This window comes from Neodiprion pinetum, chromosome 1 (genome assembly GCF_021155775.2).
Source record: "Neodiprion pinetum isolate iyNeoPine1 chromosome 1, iyNeoPine1.2, whole genome shotgun sequence".
NCBI lineage: Eukaryota > Metazoa > Arthropoda > Insecta > Hymenoptera > Diprionidae > Neodiprion > Neodiprion pinetum.
In genome coordinates, this window is record NC_060232.1 from 8,700,134 (window position 1) to 8,722,353 (window position 22,220).

Below are 22,220 nucleotides of genomic sequence, written 5' to 3' on the forward strand. Positions count from 1 at the left end.
CTAAACCGTGAACGAGTCGAAGTGAAACAGAAGGTCTGTTTGAACGTTAGCGAAAATGTCAATGAGAGTTCAAATAATTGGGATGAAAAATACAAACTTTTCAGCTGCGTAACAAAAGTCGTGAAAATTTTACTCCCCTTTGCAATGCGATCAGCGCTTCCGAAAGTGGGTAAACGGCACGGACGCAAAATGTCACTCTTCTTCGCGTCAAAGTTCGTAGATTTTAATTATACCGTGAAACGTTGTAGCGTAATTACGTGTTTCGTAAAATTACAATATATCGGGTATTGCTGTGGATTAATTCGAAATGGCAATAAAATCAACTTGATAATTTGAGATAACAGTGACACGTTACGTTTCCGGAGTTTCCCCGTTTTTCTGACGTTCAGTTCTCATGCAACAAATCAAAATACGTGAGGCTGAAGTTATTAACGTTGACGTAATGAAACTTCAGGAAGAAAAAATCATTATTGTGCAAATTTTTAATGATCTTCAAGAAGTTGACTTTTCAAAATACGTGAGTATGTTTTATTCGTCATGGTTTATTGAATTTCTGAATAATCCTAAATGTGCGAAGTAACGATTTTTCTTAAACACTCATCGGTACTGTAAGCGTTAATTTATTCTTTATTTCAATTATCTACGAGACTCCAATCTATTCTGCATAATACGGTAAACAACAAATTTCGAGCCGATCTACGAGTCTTCTGATAATTTTCTTGAAATTCTCATTTGAAAATTGAATCAATTTTGGGAACAAGTTGACACATAAAACGTTTCTTGTTGAAGTCTTAAGTATCCAGAATTAAAAATACGATTCTAACTTAAAAATTAAAAGTCAAGTGGTACAGGGCAAATCAATTCCTATTCTGTCGTGTCAGCTTGGCTAGGATGGCTGGATTCCATCCTCTGTTATGCATATCAATGTACAACTAATAACACGGCGATCAATCAATTACGAGGAAATCCCATTTATTGATAAAACGATGCTCTGCATCGATACAGCATCAGGGGATATTGCTACTCCTACTAAGCATGTACGAGGAAATTCTTATACATAACAAACAACGGGACTCGATTTTGGCTGTCGAGGTTAACCTCCTGAAATTACTCTGCTCTAGGCAATACGCTGGATTATTGACAAAACTTCAATCTAATTATATATCACCTGAAAATACTTGGTCTACAAAAGCGTTTATAATTCGATAATTAACGAGGTTGAATCGATTGGGAAAATGAGAAATAAAAGTTGAATTTCGTTATCATCAAATCATAGGATTAATTTTTTTTTTAAAACCTCAAAAACATGTCGTTTGAGAAGTTTTAGATTTGGTTCTTTAAAGAAAACAAGTCTTTTCTTGCCGCCAGAATTTTTTTACAGTAAAAATCGTTCTAAAACTTGGGCAGTTCCTTTTAGAAAGAGAAATGCACGTCAATAACATCAAACCGAGCCCACATCTGGAGTATCTGCTAAGTTACACGTACACTAATAAACGTTTAAATTATCATCGTATCGAGTTGGTTAACGGACTTGAAAATGGCATTATGAATTAATTGAGCCCCTCAGAAATCGGAGAAAGACCGCTCGACGGCAGTTAAACGCACCTACTGATATAATTAGATAGCGTCCGACCCGATAAAACGGCCACTTAACGCCGGTATCAGTATCGTTGAGTATAAATGATGGGCGAAAGAGTGCGAAGAATCCAAGATTAGTCACTGTAGATCGAGAGGGACTAACGTCACTCGATTTTTTCTTTTTTTTTTTTTCTTTCGCTCAGCTGGAACGAACCAACGAATTTGAATTTCGCCGCCTCTGCAATCCTTCCTTCGGAATTCGTGCCTTGATCCGAATGTCCGCGATATTTTCCTTGCTTCTTGTCCGCTAATTTTATTCATGAAAAACAACGATTTCTACGTCTTTTCTCGAGCCCTTCATGCTTCAGTGGAAACACCGCACCGCGTATCGAAAGTGAACGGCACTCGCTGCATCGCATCGCTTGCAAATGTAAGTAGGTACAGACTGCAATCTGAATCAGCAATCAAGCGTTAACTTATAATTATACACATACGTTATAGGCGCATAATTCATGCCCTGTTACACCGGTATAATAAATATCCGCTGTGTATATGAACTAAATTGTTATTTATTAGCCGCAAGTGCTTCGTGTCGATCCTGTGACGAAGCTAGTGCCGAACTTCTTTCTTAATTACAGGCCACAATGTCGTTTTCGACACTCCGTTACCAAAGTCTGATCGAGGCGGTATTTGAGGCACGAAAAGACGTGCCTTTTTCCACTTGAGACTGTTGTTAGGTAGCGACGATTAAAGGTCTGTCAAATTGATCCAATCACTTTTGATTTTCGATTCGTTCGATTATAGAAGAAAAATTTTATCCAAGACGTTTGAGATGGTCTTGAATCTTTTTTTACGCATCACCCTGCAAGCTTTGAAAATCATGTACCGGGAAAGATTTTTTGGACCAGGACGCAAACGAATTCAGACTTCGATTTACTCGAGAAATTCTTGCCCGAGGTTCGTTGCATTTCAACAATGTCTTCTTATCGCCGAAATCATTGGACGGAAATTTTTATATCTCGCAGCATCGTTCCTATAAAAGAGGCTGAGCGGGCGTGGTTGATCTCGAATAAGATCGTAAGACGAGAAGAGAACGTCGAATAAAATTTCGATCAAGCAAATGGATTGTCTAACAGGTTCGAAATTCGATGAATCATGCTCTTCCAGGCGGTGAACGGAGTCTGGGCCTCTACGATTGGAGTGAAAAGTGAGAAGGATAAAAAATGAATTCTATGGCTGCAAACTCTTGCGACGAGGCGGCAAAGAGCATCGGATTAAAGTGTCGAACCGCTTGTCGTACAGAAAGAGTTCTCTCGGTCTTGATAATGCTCAGTGAAGATTGGAAGCTCGCCAATCAGAGTTTTCGGTGTTTGGCTTGCGGTAAGTGTTTTTTCAATCCATTTAGGATTGACAACAAAATCTGTATACACGTGTAATGTGTGCAGACTCGGTTATCAAGAGAGAGGAATTTCGATTCGTGGTTCGGATGCGGTCTGTTTCTCTAAATTCTAATACTTCCACGAGTATCGAGGACCGATTCAGTGAGTTCAAGATTATTTAAGTCAAATAAAGACGCATGTAGACGAAACAGAACCTCATTCTCTGCCATCGACCAAACTGCGTTGCTGTTACGTGATTAGGGATAAATTTAGACAAATATCAAGGCAGTTAAACTGTTTCGTTTCACTGTTGCAAACCGCATATCGCAAGGCAATAAAATCGACTGGTAAATAAAAATTAATCATGGGTAAAAAAGATTTTGAAAATTTTTAGGGTCCGCATAGATTCCGGAGACTCTGGAAATGTAAACGAAATTTTTGAGAACTTTCTTTCACATCGAAAAGCTGTACGGAATTTTGTCATATAATTTAGAAATTTCAGGCAAAGAAAGTAAATAAATAAAATTACGATCATTTGCTGGCATGTAATAAGGAAACTTCAGAAAACTAGAGACTATTTAGATTTCGTACGGATCTTTACAGATTCTAAAAAATTTCGTGCTTATTCACAAAATACGAAGAATCTTCACGGATTTTTTGATGTGATAATTCAAATACCCTGGACGAAATGAAAGTATTCACATTCAGATTCGAAAATTAAAATCAAAATATCAAAATATAATTTTTAATCTGACAAAGATTCCCATAAATTAATAAGAGTTGATGGTAATTTATATTTCCTTTGTCACAAAGACACGACATCAATATTACAAGTGTGCCAAACAAATTGTCAATATCTATTATCCATTCCGTACTTCCTTATCGGATTTACCAGCCAAATAACAACGACCAAATGGAAGATTCGCGAGTACAAAGCTGATCGGAGTAAAACTTGAGTAGCACCGAATCACGGTGTGACGTTGGCCAAAAGTCGCGTAAGCAGATCTTTAATCTCATTGTCAGTGTAGAACCGTACCAGCTACAGACAGTGTCGGCTGAGTAACCGGTCGTGCAATTTTTACGCGAGCATTACGTATCCGCAATAACTGACAGCAGCGTGCATTTCGCATTCGGACAAGGTCCACACCCATGATATAACTTATCGCGCCCAGAATTTACCATTCGCGCTATTTTCCGCAACGGGAGAGCGAATCGGAGATATGCGTTATATACATGTATGCATATATATATATATATATATATAATGTCGGCTAATCTGATATCGCTCGGTAGCTATGCATACACACACACACACACACACATACACAAACATATATATATATATGCACATGAATGTAAGTAAAGACGGCGACTGCGAGGTGCGATGAAAGAGATCAGCGATTCTCTGCTGCAACCAACCGAGAAACTGAGGAAGTAAAAGCAAACTGCATCGCTGCAGAGATCCTGGCCAATGGACCTGCAACTCTTTTCCAACCTCATGCCGCGCTGATAACAATTCTTAAACGACTCTAGAGTCCGACGAATCGCGCTGTCTGCGGCATCTCAAATGTTTCGCTAATCCTTTTGTAACCATATTCGCCGATTGCCACTGCCGTTTTACGTTGTTAGAAAGCCTCGAGAAAAGCGAGTGATAATATAAAAAATAGGTCATCTCCGGTTGTACATGGACACGATTTAATTTCGATCACTGCATTCGCGTTAGTGGAATTATCGGATTATTTGCGTAGATATGTAATCCCGCGCAATAATCATAGCTGCAGCATTTTCATACCCGACGCAGCTGCACTCAAAGTCGGTGTGTATTAAATGATGTGTACAACTTGTTTCGTCCTCGTATCACTTGGGTTGGATGGATTTGATGGTTAATTCCAGTCACGTGTGCGTACGGAACGGTTGATTTCATTACGAGATCAATGCGAAAGTATGAAGAATGCTAATTGCGTGAACTTCAGGTTTTCTTTCTCCTTTGTGTGCGAAGGACTATTCGCATTAAAACTTGAAATTGGGGAGTTTTTGGCTTCGGTATGCACACCAGGGTGTTTCAGAAAAAAATGATTCACGATTTTCCACCGTTGCACCCCTTACAAAGTTTACTTACGTTAAAAGAAAGATTCTGTGAAAAGATGAGCGTTCTACGTTACGTGGAAGGTTGCGCTCATTTGATTTTTCACTTTTTTTAACACATTCTTTTGAATTTGTGAAGAAACAGGTTGTAGCATTTCAATTATTATTCCTTTCCTGACATTTGTGTTCAACTCAAAGATCACGATCTATAACATAACGATATATCAACCGGGATTCTTATTTTCCTATATTAAAAGTTCGTATTAAATTATAACTATTTCGTGAGATTGAATAGTCGTAAGATCCACTTCTCAAACATCAACTGGAGGCTTGATATTGCAACTGTGGGTCTTATTTGTGACGTAAATCGAGATTGACGTGAGCAGTAAAAGAAATTTACTCACGATACTTCATGAATCTGAAAAATTGTATAAAAGTGAAAAATCAACTTAGCGCGATCTTCCACATAACGTAGAGCGCTCATTTTTTGAAAGAACCTTTGATTTTAGCCTTGACAAACTTTCTGGGGGTTTCATAGCGGAGATTCGCAAATAATTTTTTTCTGAAACACCCCGATCCACACATTACTGAAAATACACCAAACTGCGAGGCGAATTGTTCATTCATCGGCCTGATTACGGTACATACGTAAATCTAGCCATCTAATGCGGGCAAATATTATACATACCTACGTGTTGTTTCTACGAAATGTATATAAATCGAAGATTAAAATCTACTTTCAAACTATCCGGGGAACTAATATCATGTATTACGTGAAGCGGGAAACACGCTACGGGCTTGCGATACCTCCGTGATCGTCATTCTTAGAGAAGAGGTAGTCGTGGAGTCCGTGGTGCTGCCATAAAGCTCCGAAGACCAGGGCTCGTCGCAGGGGTTCGTTCAGGTGGCGACATCGATGCAATTCGCCTCCGTTTATCGTGCAAATCTTTACCACTCCTTTCAAACATCAATTTCATTTAATTAAACCAGGATTTAGTTGTTTGTTCATTTTTTTCACACACTGTCAAGTAATGCTGATATTAAAAATAAACGTGACGTAATATTTTAAGCATGTAAACAGTAGTCGTACTCAAATTCATGCCTCGGGAAAATTGTATGAAATTTTATGAACTTGCGCTGATCTGTAAAAACTATCTGAAAATAAAAAAATTACAGCTTTATAAACTGGCTGGCCCTTGGTCTGATTTTGGATTTTCAGATTCCACTGAAGCTTTAGAAATGAGTAAACCTCTAATCGTGAGGGTAAAGAAAATGCGGGTACGAAAGTACTTCAACAAACTTCTTTTGTTTACAAGATACAAGTTTTTTTACCCAAGACTCAGAGAAGCGGAGTTATTCCGCTGAGGAATGGTAAGTTCTTCACTTTTAAAAGAAACTTTAACGATCTCCGGAAAACCTGAATCATCAATATTATCACCAATGATTTTAAAGGATTTGAAAAATTGAATCTTGCAGGAAATAATAACAAGGCGAATTTTTTTAACCGAACTCATGCCATTGGTTCTCAATTTCCGACCACCTGAAAAGTGTATGACGGATTGGACAATCGCAAAAAAGCCAGTTGATACATTATTCAACATCAGTCGAAAAGTTCATGGATCTTTGATAAGTAAACCACGATTATGCACATTACATACGTGAGTATATTTTCGTTCATCTTTCATTCTCGAAAGCAAATATATCCGGATCACGTTACGTAGCAACGCTGTGTTTGTAGCAGTTACCGGAATTATATTTACGCTCGGCGTCGAGATGATTTCAGTCGTTCTCTCCCGAGGAGAATCATCGAATTGCGTAAAGTGAAAATAAAAGTAACGAGTGTACGGAACATCTGGATGCAAATTGCGTCCTGTGGAATTAATTGCAGATCACAGACTGACCGGCCGTTTACGGATGTATGTATATAGAGCCAGCAAGGGTCGTACCGAAGCTCGGGAAATGGGGGCAACGATATTGAACGCCCTGAAAACTCCCTTTCGCATTCGCTACCTTCAGGGCGCGTCCGGACCCTCGGAGAGACCGCCAATCTGGAAATATTTACCGACGCGACTGCGCCAACTATGCGAGGAATTAAGACACACTTGGCTATTAGGTATGCTTAAACACGAGCCGGTAGACGGCAGGAGTGAGATGTTCGCGTCAGCATCATCCTTTCGGCCGTTTCATTTTCAGATAAATTCCAAACACGCACCGAGGAGAATTTCATTCGTTTATTGGTATAGGTAATAGAAAATGCCGGTAAAATAACCGCTGGCGTCACAAAAATTGTTGGAATTGCAAGATAATTTGGTACGACTGGTAACTATTTAATGCGGTTAAGGTTGTTCGTACGAAATTTTTTCGTTACTGCCTTACTGAATTTGCTTGTTCAGTTTCATGAACATCGAGTCATTCGCGCACCAACTTCAGATCATCGCAATATTTACAAGAAAACGTGACACTAGTGACCGTGATAAAAAAAAAAAATGTTATATCACATCCAGCTTTTACCCAAGATTGTATTTTTTAGTTAGGGTAAAAAACGAAAATAGTTAAGCAAACGACGTTTATTACCAACTTAAAGTTGAAAAATGAGCAGAAACGCGTCATCAACATGAAAAATCTCTATCGTGTTTATTTATTTTTTTAACATCAAGAAATCGGTACTTTCAAAACCAAAGCAATCGAGTAATTTGGCCGAATGTAAACTGTTTGCCGGAAGATTAAAGAGCACGGATGCAAGTCTCAACTTTAGTATTGAAATGACTGAATATAATTTCTAAAGAATATTATTAGATCAGAAAACCGCTACGTGTTCACGTGCGAAACACGAAACTCGTCATCACGATTACCGAGGCAATCAAACGTTTAGACTAGCAAAAAATATCGTGGCTGTGAGGAAAAAAGAAAAATTTCTTGACCGAATTTTTCACATTATCCAAAAAAAAAAAAGTACGATATTGAAGTCATCGTAGCGAAATGCTGGGAAAAATCACTATTTACTTATTTTCGGAATGATTTTTGAATGAAATAAAATAGCAAAATATGAATATGTCGTTTTATTACGGTTTACTGAAATTCACGGTTATCTCTACGGTTACGCTGCTAAATTTAATATAATAAAAAATGGGTCAAAATTTTTCTCCACGTGCGGTAAGAAATTGTTATCTTCTTTTTTTTTTTTGATTTCATTGCTCCGAGAGCCGCGCGACGAGCTTACGTCGAGGAAACCGGGACGCAACCTTTTCCCGGCTCGGCAGCACCTTCATCCTGGAATATTAACGAGCATGCACGCAGCCGATAGTGGGTCAGGTCGGTCACCCTTCGCCCCGAGCATCCCCGCCGCACCCTGGAAAGTTTCTAATCTGGACATCAGTCAGGCTCCGCGCCTTCGCCTACGAGTCAACATCCTCTTTACTACTCCGCGGGAAAAGGAAGTTAACCACTTCGACTGATCGTCTTATTCATATTCTCATCGTTTCAAGAGCGACGCGAAAGCTTATGACGTAGGCAAGACGGACGATCACGTAACGGGGTTAAAAAGCTGCGTTGATATCAAACTGCAATTTTTACTCCTCATCCTTGAGTATTTTTTTGAACAGCCTTGTTGAAAAGTGAAAAGTAATTTCAATAAAAATGAATTTCGGATACTGACTTTTGTTACAAAATATTCGCACGGATCGAAACGCACTTGTTTTCCAGTCAAGACGTTATATTATATACTATATGTATATACTTATATACTTCAAGTCCTGTAATTTATCTAAAGATACGAAATGTGTAGTATGCGTAAAAGTGTCGTGCAACCGCTGATTCAATAGTCTTAATTCATGCGCTTTGTCCAAAAAGCTTTTATCAGGCAATTTGAAAGTCTTGTGCTTTGAGAAAAACGTATACAGTAAACCTGTTATCTGCAAATGTTCAGCAAAACAAATTCTCTCGGAACGAATCCTCTGCATCAGAGTTTGATATTCGAACGCTGATAAAAAGGATCCAGGGTAGCTTTTAGACTCCAAAGTGATTAGAGGAGCTTCGTTTGATGCTTGGTAAGCGGCTGCGATCAATCACAAAAGTCCGCCTTAAACTTACATCGCGCGGTGATTAATTCGACATTATCCTTCAAGATTTTCGACGGTATAACGGATGAAAAATGAAATCAATATTATGGACGTTGTAACGCAGGCTTTGCCCGCGAATTTTCGTCGCTGATAATACATCGTCTGTAAAATCGGCGGGATGACTTAAACCACTCGAGGTCAAACCGACTTGATGCACGACTGGCGACTTCGGAGGTCGTCAGGCAAGGCCGGCGCCAAGTTCGATACAAAATCTCGTGTCGCAGTGCGCGTTCATTTCCGAAACCCTTATCCCAGACGTCCGTGTGACTCAAATTTTTTCGGACTCGCCTCGAAGCTTGAAATAAGTTTGGATGCAAGTTTGAGCCGATTTCATTCGGTATTTTCAGATAAATATCTGGCATTCGCAATTTTTTCAGAAACTCTCTCTGAAAATATTCTCGTCGCGTGGTGAAAAAGGTATTTAAATAGATATTTCAAAGAAACCATTTAATTCTACTTTTACGAAAATCACCGTGTTTAAATGTAGATTTACTTCTCTCAGATTAGAATCTTGCAACATATCATCGTAGAATCTTATAAAAGTTTGTTGAAATATTTCATCCTGACGCATTTCAGAGACGAATTTTCATTCCATAGGGCTACCTCGTGAGATACACTGAGAAAAATTTCATTTGTTACAGTAACTAGAAAAATTGAGTAAAACGGGTATCGTTAAAAAAACTGTTTGAATATCGTTGGAATTCCGAAAAACGAGGTACGCCTAACCATTTTGCGCTATTGTCGATCCTTTTTTGGTAATATTGCAACGCAAAATCAGTTTGTGAGGTTTACTCTACATTTTTAGTTAAGTAAGGCTTTAACGTCAATTTATCGTCGCACAAGCATTAAATTTTCGCAACAGTTGCAAGAAAATTTAGTAACAGCGATGATAATGAGAAGGAATAGTGAGAGATACTAGACTTTCTGGTAACATCTACAAAACTAATTTTAATTTTCTACCTAGAACAATATTTTTCGATTGTGGTAAAAAATGAAAATAGTCAAGGACTGAGCGGTAACCGGAACTAAAAATTTCTCTCAGTGCAGCTTCTAGCTCCTGAAAAGCGCTGCGTGGAACCTCAGGGAAAAAAACAATTATTTTCATGAAAACTAAATTATCCATCACCGATGGCATACATCGAAGGATGTGCCGGCGAGGGAGACAAAATGTGGCGTATATACCAGCCAGATATAGTAAGAAGTTGAGATGCGTCGAGGAAACTGAATTATAATCGATGCCTTTGTGCAGCTGAGGAGAAAAAGCTCCTCGCTAGCATCAAAGATGGCGACTCGGCCTGATCGATTTACCCTGCAACTTTAGAGCGTGTACCGCGTCCATATACTGCGGGAAATTTTCATATTGTAGCTGTTTGCGAGAATGTAACACGGAGTGTCGAAACGCGGTGGCCAGTTTCAGTTTCTGCTCTATTTAACATGGGTAAAGGTTCTTTGTGCCAGGCGTGTATGTAACAGGAAAGTTCAGTCTGCCCACCGCTCTGGACCGAAGGCACGTGTGACGCCTACACTGGGCGATATATGTACCTCCTACATGGATTGAACGAAGGATAGACGAATGCGATGCTCGATTCGATGGAGGGCTTACTTGATTGGTTAATTAATTATCAGTCGTAACTAAGCGTTCTATTCTATAAATAGTGGTGTAAGGAGTATTCGCAAAAATCGTGCGAATATTTTGGGAGTGTGATCGTCACAAGTACCCACTTCATTTCTGCTGATAAAAATTGCGAAATTAATATTAAATAAGACAGAAAACATTAGTTTTATGGTGAAGATTAATTACAAAAGCTGGTCTTAACATTCGAATCACACTCTAGCCTCAAAATTAATTTTTTTCTGTTATAAATTTGTCGTCAAATAATAGAACAAATAATCTCGGCTCGGCAATTTCCGGAATAAGATGCGATTTGCATAATGGTGTACCTGCGAAATGATGTCAAATTTAAAAATGTCTACTCGCATCCGTGAATACTTAAAAACTTACATTTCTTACATCACTATTCTGTAATCGTTGAAAATCGACCGTATGGATTCAACTTTGAAAACAAATAGAGAGTGACATTCGTAACGTTAATATGTAACGACTTATTTTTAGGAAAAATCATTGTTTTGTAAGCGTAGGATCGTCTCTCAAATTGAGTAATCTATTTTTAAGAAGCAAAGTGTATTCAGATTTTGGAAATTAACCTCTTTTGAAGTTGTCCTAAATTTTCAAAACAATAATTTTAGTTTCAAATTATCGTTACATTAACGTTACTAGCTTCAGTCTTATAGTGCTAAAATATACATACATGCATAGATGTACATATTAGTTTTTAAATAGTTATGTGACCGTATAAATATATAATATTTCCATCAAACACAAAAAAGATTCACTGAATATGGAAAAAGGTGACATTTATCGACCAAGGACTTCGCTAATGCAACAAACCTGTTCGCGATGTGCTGTCGATCCGTTCTGCTTGGCTGATAAAATTCTTACCAATACAGCAGAATCATCTCGTTGTACGTATCAGATCCATAGCATGCTAACGTGCAGTGTTGTTTTTTTTGTGTTAAAAATGAGGCATTGAAAAAATTGTTGAATATTTGAATAATTCATGATTTCTCATCAGCGCGAATATTTCAAGAAATTTAGGAAACTGTAGTTGAGGAATTATTGTTAGAAGTCGAAAAAAAAGAGAAGAATAAAAACGAATAGAGAAACTTCTTTGCGCTTCTCAAGTGCCGTAAAATTTCAACAACTTTCTTGGCAATTATTTTCTTAATCTGTTTACCCTTATTCCGCGAAAATATTTTCATTTGTAAAAATTAAGCGACGTCGTGAAATCGTCTCGTCTTACATTTAAACGAAATTGATGATTTCCTATCGTTTTGAATATGCACTGAGAAGAATTTCATTTGTTATGGTGACTAGAAAAATTCAGTTAAACAGGTATCGTTAACAAATCTGTTTGAATATTGTTGGAATTACGAAAAACAAGGTACGCGTAACCATTTCGCGCTATTGTCGATCCTTTTTTGGTAATAGCAACGCAAAATCAGTTTCTTCGGTTTACTCTACTTTTTTAGTTAAATAAGGCTTTAACGTCAATTTATCGTTGCACAAGCATTAAATTTTCGCAACAGTTACAAGAAAATATAGTAACAATGATCGTAATGAGAAAGAATAGTAACGGACACTAGACTTTCCGATAACAGCTAGAAAACTAATTTTCATTTTCTACCTAGAATTATATTTTTCGATTGTGATAAGAAATGAAAATAGTCGAGGACTGAGCGGTAACCGGAACTAAAAATTTCTCTCAGTGTAAGAAACACGTAGCTGGACTGATTGGTACGGTTCTCAAGTGAAAAACGAAATGCCGCAGACTCTTTTGTTACAGCTGGCTATCAGGACGGATGTAAAGCATTGATACAACGTCTGGATGAGATAAAATCGAAAGAATGCCCGGCATAAAGTATCTGGCATTGACTGTAAGGCAAGTTTGAAATGGGAAAGAATCGCGAGATCAATCGAGACGCTATTCCAGATAAATAAAAAGCTCAATTTTTCCCAGCCACATAAATGGATTTGATCATTTCGTGGGGTTTCAGAGCATCGTGGCGTGCAGAGATCAGCTGCAGTAGGACCTTGAAGATAAGTAAGTGAAGAAAGTCTGGGGAGGATATCGAGTCCGGGAGATTCTGTTGTCAATGGCGCAAACCTGGCCTTGGATTAAGATATCGGAACGATTCGTTCCTTTAGAACCGGAACTGATACGGTGGATATTCGCTTGAATAAAACCACCCCGATAGCGCCGCGAGGCATGCTTTGCATCGGTAATCAGTATTCCAAGTTTATGGAACTGCAGGCGTCGGCCCCTTTTACGCTGGATAAATAAGGTTCGTGCAATTGCATAAAGTACGCGTGAATTTGAGTTAGGCGGGTGCTTAAATGCGCCTGCATGCACCGAAGGATATTTCCAGTTACGATCGCTTCGTACGGTCGTTGATAAGTGTTCTCATTTTTTACCACAACCGGAGTGTAAAATTTTTAAGACAAAATGAGAACGAGCTTCGTTGACGCAAACGGAAAATTTAAAAAACTCAAATAAAAAACGAACGGATTTCTCATTGCAGTAACCGGAAAACGTAGTATTGACAACCGTAATCGTATTGGATAAGAGATGCTTTCAATTTTATCCATACGTGAACCATTTTTTCAAGCATACGTGAGCATTTTATTAAAATTTTTCAGTCACCGTAACACTTGAAGTTTTTTCGCGCAATCGACGAGAAGCGAAACGTCAGCAGGGATCCGCGTCCGCTGCAAGCTCCTCGCTTTATGGCGTTCCTGCATGTTATTCACGGACCATATAGCTTCGTTGGCTCCCCCATAGCTGTTCGCGCTTTACGGGGTTTGATCCGAAAATTTCCTGCAACCGGGGATGAAAATTTTATATCTACAGAGTAGAAAACTCCGGTCGACGATCGCTGACAATCTTACTAACGATTGCTCTTTCGAGTCGAATGCGAAAGCCGAGGAATCCCGAGCCAAATCCATTCCGAGACAAATTGTCCTCAAGAAAATTGCCGAGTTATTGATTTTCAATCAATTTCACCAATGTGTATATACATCTAACGTCGCAGACATTTCCGATGATGTAAAAAACAAATTATACACCGATGCGGAGTTCACTCTTACGAAAAATTTCTGAGACACTGCAGTTGCTGTTTCAAATTTCATCGATCGACTAAACAACGAAGAAAAAAACAGAAATGATGACGTCGCGGTTCAGAACCCGAGATTTTAATTCCACTGACGGAAACTCGTTAGTTTTAAACTAGAAAGTTTTATTTCAATGCAAGCCTACGAGAAATATTTGACTTTATAAGACAAAAAATTATTATTCACTGTTGTACAGGATAATTTTTATCGAACAAAACAAATTCTATCAACTTTTAACAGGTGAACAATGTTTTTTTTTTTCAGGTGCATACAATCGCCCGAGTGTTGTTGTTCGAGGGATAAAAGATTGTTCAAACATCGGTGCCATTTTCCGGCAGTCCGTAAATTAGTCTTTTTATAATCCATAATCCAGACGAGCAATAAACCGCTATCAGGGGTCTGCAAAGTTCGAAAGAGGTTGTTAGTACCGGGATTGGTTGGATTTGGAATTTGAAGTTAAATAGTTAAGCCGTAGATAAATCCATCGGATTGTACGGGGACTTGAATTTTATTGTTCATAAATTCGTCAGACGATTTTCACGTGGAAAAATTTTTATACCTTTCCGAGAGATAACAGCGTTTTCGAACCCCGAACGACGCCAGACGTATATCATTTGAAAGTTCTAAAATCTCGAGGTCGAGAGTTTCCGACTCGGACTTTGCTGCAGCGAGCTGGCTAAGTTCGCCGAATGAAATTCAGACGGAACTTCTTCGAATCTTCAAGGCGAAATGCAACTGTGTAAATTGAATTTTATCACGATCCGTGAACGCTGCGTGGGTGCGCGACTCGGGGTATCAGCTTCTCTTCTACTTTCCAATTATTCACCAATTCGGCACTTTCCAATCCAATTAACGTCTACTTCCAGGCCTGAAAATAAGATTTTGCATCGTTCCTCCGCGATATCCGATCGGCCGGGATCAAAACTGTTGAACAAACTTGAAACCTCAATTTGCATTGTCTGCCAGTAGCGTAGCGTTCTATCCACGCTCGAAACTGTTAGACGGACAAAGTTTCAGAGGATATAATATCCGCAAGGCAGCGTACTGCTGCAGACGCAAATACACTCTCGGAATCGTGTCGGTGTCTGCTTCTGTCTCGAATCTACATGGATTTAGGAAAGTTTCAACATCTCGGAACCCGCGACGACATTGTGTATGGGTACATGAATATAACTATGCATACCAAACTAACATAAGACATTGTCGGTATTACGACCGCTGGCCATGTCAAGATTCAAAATGAATTTCTCTGCATTCGCGGGGCAATATCATTCACAGGAATGATACATTTTTATTTTTTATATAGGTTATACAGCCAACAGATGTTGCAATAGAAATTTTTCGGATATACGTAAGGCAATGAAATTTTCACGTGTGATATAGAGTGTGCAAGAAAAAAAAAAAATAAATAAATCATCTTTCACAGGGTTTTGGATATTTCGAAACACGGGTTTGATTTTTGCTGCTCTCAAAAACAAGGAAACCCAATTTTCGAATGAATAGACTCGATGGATTGGCTTGAAATTTTTCTCATAAATTCTTCGGTGAGAAACGAAAATTTTGAAACCAAGATGGAAGAAGCAAGTAATTGAAAACTAAGAAAAATCGAAACGAATATTAATTTCAAAAATACAAATTCATATTTTAGTTGACTTTTCCTACGTTTCAATTGCTTGGTTTACCTGTAGCTTCTAAACCAAAAGCTCGCCCACTTGCCCACTTCTCTCTCAGTCTCTTTTTTTTACAAAGAATTCGGGAGCGCTAAAAATCAAACCCTAATTGGTTCCAAAAAATCTAAGACTCAGTGAATGGTGATTTTTTTTTGATTCACACGTAGGTCGGTTTAGAGTGAAATGCCGCACATACAAGTTCATAGTTTTTAATTCAGACAGATTTTAGGTGATCTTACAAAGAAATGGCTTCTTTTTTTCAGTCCCGAGATTTGTGTCATCAGCATTTGAAATATGGATCTTTATCCTAAGAGTCTAGACGCGTTTTTTTCAATCACGTCACCTCGGAAATTGCACGCCCACGTCACGTTGAAATTGAGCAATTTTTAATAGATACAAAACGTACGAATTGTGCAACATAACTCGCGCGTAATAACGCATCGCGCCTGCGAAGTGATAAAGCGTAATAAAGCATCGACTCAAGGACACGCCAACATGCTCGGGCATCGCGATAATACCGAACAATATCCAGGGAACGAAATTCCAGTGCAAACTTGACATGTATGTAGGTACAAAAAGCTCGTAAATTGCTCGGAGTTATGAATAGCCGGTGCGGCGCGTCGTTCGACATGGAAATTGAAACAAAGGTGCGCGTCGGTTGTGAAAAGCACAATTTCAATTAGAACCGACCGTTTTCACGCCGGCCTATCGTTGCTGCGGACTATATGCACGCCGATGCACGGATATTCGGAAATTAACTGTGGCGAGCTTTCAGAAGTAAACCGAGTCACTTCCGGAGGTCGGAATCACGTTTCAAAACTTTTACGACAAGTCGCCCTGAGGGTTCTCCGAAATTCGAGATGGATTTTCACCCGAGTAGGAATTTAGAGCCTACCCTAAGCCCTACGTGCAGCAGCTCCCGCGTGGAGTTTAAAGATGAGTAAAGTAGGCTCTGTTTCAATGCAATATCAGACCCTACTTTGACGCTAAAAATGTTCCAAATTTACAGATTCACCGAGTTTAGGCTCAAAGTAGGGTCTGTTTAGAACTTCCTTTAACCCTCCAGAGGTAGGGTTAAATCTGCCTGCTTAAAGCCCTCCTTTAACGCTCAAAATCCTGCCCCGTTGATAAAGGTCCATAGGTTCTGATTGATTACGATTTAAATACGAAAAATACTATTGCAGCGTATAAAATGAAATGAAAATCCCAATAAATAAGGATTGATTCACACGTGAGTTTAATCGTATTTTCTGTATACTCAGTCAGTTAAAAGGATTGTCGTATTCGTGAGAATGTTGAATTAATACAGTTGCAACGCAATACTTGATTTTCAAATGTTATTGAATCTTACCAGAATCATGTCGAAATAGCCCTTGGATCATTTATTGCGAACACTTGAATAATTTGTTCATTATAATATTATATTTATAGAGGAGGAGTTAACGGTCCAATTAAGGAACTAAGAATAAATAAAAAGCGTCAAAACAGGTTCAATCGTCCGTCTGTTGAAATCATCAAAGTTGGGTTTGGTACTTTAATTTTTAGGAGTTGACGGTTCAATTTAGGGTTTTTTTCTTAAATTTCTAGGAGTTTGAGGGTCAATGCAAAATTTCTAGGTTCAGTTTCCTTCGAAGTAGGTTTATATCAAGCTCGGTAGAGTCAAATGCAAGCGCTAAATTTCTACTCAGGTGTATTCCGCGTAAAAACCGAGCTTCGCGACTGAAACATATATTCGAACGAGAGGGTTAAACAAAAGCGTGTACGTATCGCACGGTTACTGATTCTGATCTCCAGGTGTTTTTAGGCCCGTATGCAGGGTGGATACGTACTCCTAATGGCATTCGTCTAGTCGAGGATAATTCGGTAAATTAGAACGAATTCTCTAGATAAGTGGATGCGCAAAAAATAAAGAAACAAAAAAAAAAAAAAAACAAACCGGTACAACTTTGAGTCTCATGGGGTAAAGCGTTCTGATACTCCTCACAACCTCACAATCTACTCAATTTGGCTAGCTCTGGTACCCTCTGCAGTCCCTCGGCGCGATGTTATCGTTCTGCAAATAAACCATTCCATGCTTCTTCTTGTGCGATTATTTCACTCCTTTTTTCCGACATAACTTCGAGTTCTGCAACTTCTTCATCTCGTTACCATTGTTATCTTCTGCCCTCCGTATCAAAAAGTTTGCCAAATTTTTTACCCACGTCATTATTTACCCCGGGTATGATATCAACGATACAATGTGTAGATTATTGTGGGCCAAAAAATTCCTGTCTAATTCGTGTACGCTTAATGAAACGAGAATTATGTAGAAAATATAAATCGTTATAAAAATTTCATGACAGTCGTTCATAAAATGTAGAATTCGGTTGATTGTTGCGTGATTCTAAAAAAAAATAAAAATCTACGCCTCCACTCTATGACCAGAGAAAATATCGAAAACCTGTAACGATTTGAATCACGCGCCTACTACGTAAATCGAATAAGAAAGTAGCAGTGTAGTGTCTGGGAATGAATGAGTTTCACCGGTCAGCAGTCTGCGAGAAGACGCCGAAGGATCAACATCGAATTAGTACATCGTAGTCCATATTTCAATTTATTCTTTCACCTATTCAATTTTACAACATACATTTCTTTTTTACTGAACAAAGTTTAGTCACATTTTCTTCTAGAACTACGAGTCAAAATATAACAAATTCAGCAAGGTTATAACAATGAAAAGTGAAGGCTAAAAAGAAGCTGTTATTGTTCGAAGAAAAGACTAGTCACAGGAGAATTGTCATAAAAAATCATTTGACAATGAGCATTATGTACATAAAAGGCGTATTTTAATCTTGCAAATGAATGGATGGACGAATAAATGATAAATAATTAGTATTTACAATCTTATTTATACTGTTTATACACCCCTGGTTTACTTGTTAGTAATGTGTTTAACACGAAGGAACATATGTATATTTTTCGTGAAAAGAGGATAATTCACTCGACATTTCTATCATAAAACAACATTGATTGATTTTGCATCTAGATATACGGGTTTGAACAAGTTTCTTTATAGTTTACACCTTGTGTTTTCAATAATAAGTGTTATGCTTTTTTTTTTTTGTGCATTTATTTTCTTTCGTTAACAGAAAATTGCGTCAAATCAACAATAACCGTTACAACACTCAATTTCGGTAAAATTATTTCCAATAAAAACTGATACACTTTTTCATAGAAACTGTACATTCTTGACTGTCGTTGGATCAATCGTCTTGAATTTCTTCTCTGCATTGTTAGTGGCTTGCACACTTTCATTAGCTGGAATGATGTGATAATTTATCAATGAATGTCAAATATTGTATGTATATTGTATTATGATTTTGTAAAATCTTGACTGAATTACCGTTTTCGCATCTTCGAATGTTGATTCGTTGTGAAATCTGATTGAAACAGAGTCATTTTCAGAACCCTTTCCAATGAGAATGTTTGATGGAGGTGATTTTTATAAAAAAAATTGATACACCCTGACTCGATCAGTAATGGTTGTGCGATGAAACGGAGAGTGGGACGAGTTATGCTGGACGTAATCTCGGCTCTTTGAGTTTTGAAAACATGTAATAGCCGACACGTGACGGGGTGTCAGAGGTGTTTGCAAGTCGATAGAGACGTTGCATATTAAACGGCCGTTTGACGCCATCGAGCTTGGCGCTATTAGTCCGTATAACTTTGCCTCTAAAACGCGTTATACCGACAGCGTTGACAACCCGGCACTGTAACACGGGTACCGGGATTAAACGGGTTTATTTTCACCGTAAACAAATGTTGTAAAGTATCATTTATTGTCTGCAAGGTATTTCTGAAGAATTTATTATCAGCTTATTCGCAGATTGGAACCGCCCACGCAAATTGGACCGTCTATTTGCTGCCTAGTGTTCAATTTTCGCCGAATCTCAGGGCGACATTTGTCCGCGATTTGACGCCCAGCCAATTTTGGTCCCTGGAGCTGAGGAGAGAGGAAAATTAAAGATCCCTTCCATTCTTGCCCTCCTTTGTTTGTTATTTGATTCCCGTTTATCTCGCTGCCAAATTTTCCTCCACAACTGTTTTGCAATTCGTTTGTTCGAACGAATTTTTCGAAATTAGTATGTGAATTTTTAACAAATTAATGCAACTTTTACAGGGCTAAAGGCGGCTCCGCGAACGCGAGTTTCTGCCCGAGATGCTGGAAGAAATTGAAATTTCGATAAGGCTACACGTGGATTCGGGATATCCTCGAATTCCCGGACTCTGCAGAGACTTCCCTAGGGTGTTTCCCATTCCTCCTTACCCTCTGACCTACAAAGCTACCCGTCTGAGAAAAGGACTGGGAGTTCACGAGCCTTACAGGAAGAGGAAACGGTGGATAACGGAACTTGCAGAGATTCTAAAACAAAAGCACCGCCTTTCACCAACGGTCGTTTTACAACTTCGGAGTGTGCGGGAACCTAATTGGATCTTTTTTCAGAGAACTCAGGGTCAATTCGAACAGCAAATTTAATACGGGAATTTGAAAAGCTACCTTTGAAACGTTGTTCAAAAGTCGTCGGTGTGTTTGTCAACTGTTACTCGGTTAATTTGAAATTTGAATTACCCTAAATGCGGAAAATTCGTGGAAAACAAGTTTTTAAAAGTATTAAAATTCCGATTTTCATCAAATTTGACAACGTTTTATCAACTCCGTGCGTTTCGTTGAACTGATGTGATTTCAGAGAAAAATTCATATTCACTATCAGCATTTTTATAAAATTTTATAAAATCCGAATGTTTGAGATAAACAATTTCCGAGCTTCACGTCAGAATTTGCAACTTTCGACTCAATAAGCCTGTGACGAAGGTCCGTTCGAAGGTTGAAAGCCGACATACCATCAGAGGTATGAACCTGGCCTCGGGGATAATAATATCCCAACTTCGGCGTGTGACGCGTCGTTTTTCAGGTGCTCATAAACATCGCTTGAATGTAGTCTTAATCCTGATAAGAGTCTTAATTCGCCGTCCGAAGGATGACACGTGCATGTTTACCAGGAAATTTCTCGACAAGCTGAGGAAGAAAACTGGGCTAAATCCTCCGGTCTAATTGAAGGGGGTGAAAAAAGACAGACCGAAGTTATTTCGGTATGTAGGTAAATAAGCAATCGTGGAATAATGTAATCCCGTGTAAGCATATTATATCCCTCGAGTGCGTTCCACTTTCGGCAAGTTTTGGCGACCTAATTAAGGGCTTGACTGACTCGACGGTTCGACTGTGGTTGTGAATGAGGATAAAGTGGAGCACACACCCCAAGGGATGCTCTCTATCCTGCAGAATTACGCGGAGGGATTGTTCGTTATCCATCGAATCCATCGAATCCATCCGGCGTAATCCCGATGCGTTCGCTCGAGTAGTTTTCAACATGAAACACGCGTCGAAGCTGTGCAGCAAACACTTTCCTCCCGACAATCAAGTCTTTCTTATCCTCGGACACCCGGCGAGAACCGCTTGGCAAGGACGCCGATGATGTCCTCAGATTTTCTCACCAGACGTTTTAACTTGGGATCCGAGAATTAGTCTGATCCCTAGACTTGGCTCACAAGGAGACATTAACGCAACAGGGTATATGGAATAACTTTCTTTCTTTATCTTCAGATCAATTTTATATCATTCAGAGAATTTTATCTAAGCACGCTGCTCTGTTTTATCAGTTGATTCAAAACGACCAGCATGTTTGGAGTCGATTTTCAGAAATAAATAAATTGTACACTTCTTTCAGATGAAACACCGAAACATGCTGTATCCTTTATTTTATTCGCGCTATCCACGGCTGATCACCGTATTTTCGTCGATTCTCAATTGGATTTAGGCGAAACGGCCTAAGATCCTGACCAGTAATACGCAGACTCGTTAGTCACATGCATCATTTGAATTCACGCATCACAAATTATCAGCGATAGAAATTTTATCTCGCCCGCAAGGAGTAGGTTAATCATATCAGACATCCTCTGTAAACTTGGTGTTTTTTTTTTTAACATTTATTCTGTTTGTATCATAGCAATTAGCGCTTCGCTCGGATCGCTTGCTTCGCTTGGTTTTATTTCGATTGAACCTTGACTCGGATTTCTGTACCATGCCAGGCTTTTCCGTATCGCGCAACTGAACAAGAGGCTTGTCTCAACCATCGATCCTTGTATCACCTGCAATTCAATCTAACGAACGTCACATTGTTTGAACTGTGCAATCTATGCCGTCATCTCCGCTGGGAGTTCTCAAAGAACTTGTTATCTTAATGTGAGTCGACGTGTCATTTATATCGTGGAATTTAATGAAACCACTGTTTCGAATGAATTAAAATTAAAATTATAAATCAATCAGTCACCAAGAATTATGCTTCAGGCTGTAAGCCACCTTTTTGTTGTATACTTATATCCCATTGTGATATCTCACATTTCGTTGTAATTTGTTTCTTGTCCTGTTCATTTTGAATTAATAAAATTTTTAATCCATAGTGTCTTTATAATAAAATTCATTGGGCGACCTCTTTCGCACTGCCAATTGATTCTTTATATCTAACAACATCATATTAATGTACAAATCACAACAGACTTGGAAATCTTATAGATTATATCGCTTTCCTTTGATTATTCCGCTTTGAGATGTCTTTGCTTCAAT

At 38.7% G+C, this 22,220-nt stretch overlaps 1 protein-coding gene across 2 annotated transcripts in view; it reads right to left on the reverse strand.

Annotated features, from left to right (window-relative positions):
* Nucleotides 1–22,220, reverse strand: part of LOC124215961 (SIFamide receptor) — a 68,938-nt gene that overhangs the window by 11,799 nt on the left and 34,919 nt on the right. The window lies entirely within an intron of this gene.